The following is a 6,000-nucleotide window of genomic DNA, read 5'->3' on the forward strand; positions in this document are numbered from 1 at the left end:
CTAATCATGTCTCAGTCTATTTCATGTTGCTATAACATATCCAAAACTTGCTATTTTTATAAATACATGAGGTTTATTTTGTTCACATTTTTGAAGACATAACATTCGTGATTGATAGAGTTGAGATCAGGGTGGGTCTTGCTCTGAGTTTCTCTATAGTATATGAAACTGTCATTTCCCCACCCACAGGCTGTCTCTTACTCTGAGGGGTTCTATTTTACAAGCAACAGCTATAGATAATTTAAATAATAAGAAAGAGGCACACAGGCTAGATGAAACTACTGTGATATTCTACACAATGGACTTAAGCACAGGAAGGAGTTGGTGTCTGTGCGGTCCTGAAACCAGCTCCCAACAAATACTGCAGATGGTTATATTTCACCATAACCCATATGATGTAGGTGGGTCTTCTTTCTATGTGTTGCTTTCATTGGTTAATTAATAAAGAAACTGCTTGGCCTGATAGGTCAGAACATAGGTGGGTGGAGTAGACAGAACAGAATGCTGGGAAGAAGAGAAATGAGGCAGACTCCATAGCTCTCCTCTCCAAGAATGATGCAGGTTAAAATCTTCCCGGTAAGCCACCACCTCGTGGTGCTACACAGATTAATAGAAATGGATTAATCAAGATGTGAGAATTAGCCAGTAAGAGGCTAAAGCTAATGAGCCAAGCAGTGTTTAAATGAACACAATTTGTGTGTTGTTATTTTGGGGAATAAGCTAGCCAGGTAGCTGGGAGCCAGGCAGCAGGAACACAGCCCGCAGTTCCTTCTACACCCATATATCAGGAAACCTCACATTGAAAGGCTAAAGATGACGATATTACTGAGGAATCGGGGGTCCCTTTGTGTATTTAGTTTCATTGAAAAGGACACAGGAGGAATCTTGAATATCATTTTATTAGATTTTGAATGAAAATGATCAGAGTTAGCGAGCTGTACAATCAGCTGCTGACAAGAGATAGAGATGGAAAAGAGACAATCAGGTTTCTTGAGTTAGGGTCAGTGACAGCAGGTAGGTTCAGTGGTGGGGAGAGGAAGTGACGGTGCTGTCTTTAGAGGAAGAATGGGGACATCCAGATGTCCAGGCAAGCGGACTTAGGAATTGGGCAGGTATCAAAGAAAGAAAAGGAATGGGGATGAAAAGTTGTGCTTTTTTGAGTTAGAACTCAGGAAGGTGGGCAGGCTTTGCAGTAAAGATATCCAAGCAACTAAATGAGGGAGGGGCTTCTGGGATGGACTGGTGTATGGTGATTCTGCCTACTCCAGGGCTGGTCTCCTGGCCAGGTGACTGACAGGCCAAGTTGGATGAACTCTGAAGGGGGAGTAGAAGTGTCTGTGCTGTTTGAGGGGTTTGTCTCCAGGGTCACCCCAGGTCAGAAGAAGAACTTAGATTCCATTCTGTTGACCAGGAGGACGTAGCTTTCCCTTAATGGGCTCAAAGAAGCTCTGACACTTTTGTATACCATATACCCTTTCGTATGGTATTGTAAATCTTAAGAAGGGGCAATTGTAATGCTGCTCTTAAAACTGCTGTGTTATCAGGTAAGTGGTGGTGGAATTCAAAGCTGATTGTCAAGGCCCATCCTTCCTGGCCTCCAAGTCTTTGGTTCTTATCTAAACCCTGAATAGTGACACTAGGTGACAGAACTATGCTCCACATGAGAGTCTGGGTCCAGCCTAAGTACAAAACCTTTTCTTGAGACTCTTTCAAATCAGTAAGGGTGTAGAGAGGAACTCAGAAGCCTGTCTGCTCTTTTACTGAGAGAGCTCCGCTTAAGGAACGGAAATGGCCAAGACCAGCAGAGAGATGACTCCAAGCTAGGAGCCATGGACAGCAGTTAGCTGTCCCAGTGACGGTGCCACAGGGAGAGAGCTGAGCCACCTCAGCTACTCAGGGGTTCATGGGGCTGTGATCCAAACCCAGAAGAGTGGGTGGACCCCACTGCCCTGGTGAATTGACAAACAAGGGGCCCCGGAGCTGCGCTCAGATCTCTGAGAAGTGAGTGGTCAGCAGGTGCTGGTGTCCCAGCTATGGACACTCCTAGTCTGAAACTCTGAGGTGAAATCCAGCGAAATGGAATCTGACAGGGAAAACAAGTGGGAAAGAAGAAAAAAGAAGAAGAATCGCCGCGGGGCGGAACTAAACTGGAAAGAAGCTTGAAGCAACCAGGAGCCTGCAAACCCTTGCCTTCCTCTAGCCTTTCTATGTCCCTTGGTGACCCCTGCTGGCCGAGTTGGGAAAGTCAAACTATGGTTAGCCTTTTCAGCCCTTGCATTCTAAAGCAGAGACTGTGAAGTTTGGGTCTGGACCTGAGAGACAGTAGTTAGTCATGTGATACCACATACTTAGGCCACAGTGCTAGCAGAGATGGAACACACAAGTGATCTCACAGGCTCAGGTCACAGTGCCAGCGGAGATGGGACACAGAAGGGTTTTCATTTGTCTGGTTTATTAATAGGTAAACATGGTAGTATCATATGTTATGAAGCTTTATCTCAAAGTTTTTAATTCACACACATCTTTCTCTTGACCAGAAATAAATGATGTCAGGTAGTAAACCTTGCAAATAGCAGGCAGGACTTTGTGTAGATGTGATCTGAGAAAGGGAAACTTTGGAAGAATAATTTTTAGAATAGCTAAATTTGGGTTTGTATCGAAAAGTTATTTATTTATTTACTTTGGTATGTGTGCTTTATCAGCATGTATGCCTGCATGCCAGAAGAGGGCATCAGATTCCCTTCAATGATTGTGAGCCACCATGTGGTTGCTGGGAGTAGAACTCAGAACCTCTGGAAGAGTAGCCATGCTCCTAGATGCTGAGCCATCTCTCCCAATCCCTTATATTATTTTTGATAGTTATGCAGTGCCTGAGAAGGTCATCAGAAGATATCAGGTGCCCTATAATTGAAGGGGCAGATGGTTAAGAACCACCAAGTAGGTGCTGAGACCTGAATTCAGGTTCTTTGTAAAAGCAGCAAGTGCTCTTAGCTATGGACCCCTCTCTCTAGACTGTAAAAAGACTGTATTTAAATAGGTTGTTCTACGCACATTATTTAGAGCGAGTTTTGTGGGATTATTGATGTTATGCTATCAAATCACTAATTGGAATGGATTAAAATTGCATTTTAAGAATGAGATTATGGAGAAAGCTGTCTAAGGATGTTTTGCTGTATAAATGAACCTCATATATAGATTTAACCTAGGAATGTGCTTGTGTTGCTCAAGTAAGCCTGAATGCTGAGATTTTTATAGTTTTTTTTTAAAGTCATATACAAGCATAAAATGTATTTAAGTGGTGCCAAGATTACAGGTCAAAAACTTAGCATATCAGCCGGGCGGTGGTGGCGCACGCCTTTAATCCCAGCACTCGGGAGGCAGAGGCAGGCGGATCTCTGTGAGTTCGAGGCCAGCCTGGTCTACAGGAGCTAGTTCCAGGACAGGCTCTAAAAAAGCTGCAGAGAAACCCTGTCTCGAAAAACCAGAAAAAGAAAAAAAAACTTAGCATATCATAAACACTCATTTATTAGTCACTGTCAAATTGTTGAAAAGCATTTTTGTTGAATTTATGGGTAGATTTCAAGCAGACTTGCTGATGGTTTTCTTTAAGAGCATCTAATGATTTTGTCCTGCTTTTTATATATGAAACTTCTCCAAGAATCCTTTTCTCAGGAAAGCCTTACTCTGCATCAATGGGTTTTCTCTGGGACCTCTTAGAAGAATCTGATGGTTCATAAAAGTCTAAGTTTTTTGTTTTTGTTTTGTTTTCCTCTTTCTCTTCATCTTTGTCAGCCTTTATCTAGTAATACTTTAAGTTATCATATAAAATAATGGATTTAATTATAAGATTTTTGAACAGAAGCTCAGCATTTTCCTTTTTCTTAAGCTTCCAATAATAAAATACTTCATTATAAAACCACCCTCTATGGTCTATGAATCTGGGTCTTTGACTAATGAGACAAGATCCTGGAGGCCACTGACTCAGGGCACGTTTTGTGTCTCTAGTAATGATTCCGGGATCAAAGCCTACCTGAGGCGAGAGCGAAGGCCTTCCCCAAGCTGATACTCCACTTTCCTTATATTGATTATTCTCCTTCTCCCTCCCTTTATGGGCTTTCCCTTCCACCCCACGAGATCCTTTCTAGTTTCAACACACACACAAACACACATATTTAAACTCGGGCTCTCTGTATGACAGAGATCCAGGTTCTGTACCTGATTTTGAGTCTGGCTTATTTCACCTAACATAACGATTTTCATTTTCATGTATTTTCTAGCAAATATGCATGATTGTATCATACTTTCTTTATGGATGACAAAGATTCCATCGTGTATATGGACCAACCATTCCCATGCCGATGGGCACCTACACTGGTTCTGTTTCCTGGATGCTGTAGTACAAATATGGATGTGTAAGAATTTCTGCAGTATGTTGACTTAGTCTTTTGACAGCGTTCAGAGTTTCTGGATTGCTTGCCTTGTGAGGAGCTGGCAATAATTTAATTCCATCTGTAGGGTTTTTTTCTTTTTTGTAGGCACATCAAAAACCATGGACAGCTTTCAGAAGGAAGCGTTTGACTGCCATATCCCCAACAAAGGTTTTACAGCCACGGACATTTTGAACCAAAAAATTAATGAAGTTTCTTCCTCTGATGACAAGGATGCTTTCTATATCGCAGACCTGGGAGACATTCTGAGGAACCATCTAAGATGGCTTAAAGCTCTTTCCTACCTCACTCCTTTTATGCAGTCAAAAGGAATGACATCAGAGTCACAGTGAACACCCTAGCTGCCAGTGGGACAGGTTTTGATTGTGCAAGTAAGACTGAAATCCACTGGTGCAGGGGCTCGGGTGCCTAGGGAGAGGGTTATCTATGCAAATCCTTGTAAACAAGTGTGTGAAATCAAGGATGCTGCCAGCAATGGAGTCCAGATGATGACATTCTACAGCTGATGAAGGTCGCCAGAGCACACCCAAAGGCAAACTTGTTTTTGCGGTTTGCCACCGATGATTCCAAAGCAGTTTGTTGCCTCAGTGTTAAGTTTGGTGCCTCACTCAAAACCAGTAGACTTCTCTGGGAATGGGCAAAAGAGCTAAATATTGATGCCATTGGTGTCAGCTTCCATGTGGGGAGTGGATGTACTGATCCTGAGACCTTCATACAGACCCTGTCGGATGCCCGCTGTGTTTCTGACATGGGAACAGAAGTTAGTTTCAGCATGTATTTTCTTGATATTGGTGGTGGCTTTCCTGGATCTGAGGATACGAAGCTTAAATTTGAAGAGATCACCAGTGTGATCAACCCAGCTCTGGACAAGTACTTTCCACCAGACTCTGGGGTGAGAGTCATAGGGAGCCAGGAAGATACTATGTTGTGTCAGCTTTCACATTGGCAGTCAATACCATTGCAAAAAAAAAAAAATGGTATGGGAGAAGCAGACCATCTCTGACAATGGAGAAAAAGACAAGATCTCCTGAGTAAATTGGGAGTGTGGAGGTCATGGGGTAAGATAGAGGGAAAGAAGGGAGGAAAAGAGGGGAACGGAGAATAATATATAGCTCAATTAAAAATTATATATATATATGAATAAAAGGGCTTTTTAAAAATGTATCAGAAAACTATAGCTTTCCTTGAACAAGCAACAGAAGGCATTTGTGAAAGAGAGAAAGAACAAAAGGTACAAATTCAGGTTATAGCAAATATAATTGTGTTCTGGGAATGAGAAATACTCTACGCAATAATAAGGGTGCCATGATATTGGTGAATCAATTAGTAATACAACAGTAGCAAAATAATTGCATTTCTAGTAGAGTATTTGCTGTAATAATAAATGAAATAATAGTACAGTAAATTATTTCCATTTAAAAACACTTGCCTGTCATAGTCACCTACAGTAGTCTATTCAGATTGGAAATAAACTCATGTGAGGATATTCCAGGAGGGATCTGCTGGAAGTCCTGAACTCACACGCTTCTCTCATTCCTCTAGATTGTCTTTT

General features: G+C 42.0%; 1 pseudogene; it reads left to right on the forward strand.

Moving 5' to 3' along the window:
* The first annotated feature begins 4,549 nt into the window (after positions 1-4,549).
* LOC119815351 lies at positions 4,550-5,473 on the forward strand (annotated as a pseudogene).
* The last annotated feature ends 527 nt before the right edge of the window (positions 5,474-6,000 follow it).

Source organism: Arvicola amphibius, chromosome 5, assembly GCF_903992535.2.
Source record: "Arvicola amphibius chromosome 5, mArvAmp1.2, whole genome shotgun sequence".
Taxonomy (NCBI): domain Eukaryota; kingdom Metazoa; phylum Chordata; class Mammalia; order Rodentia; family Cricetidae; genus Arvicola; species Arvicola amphibius.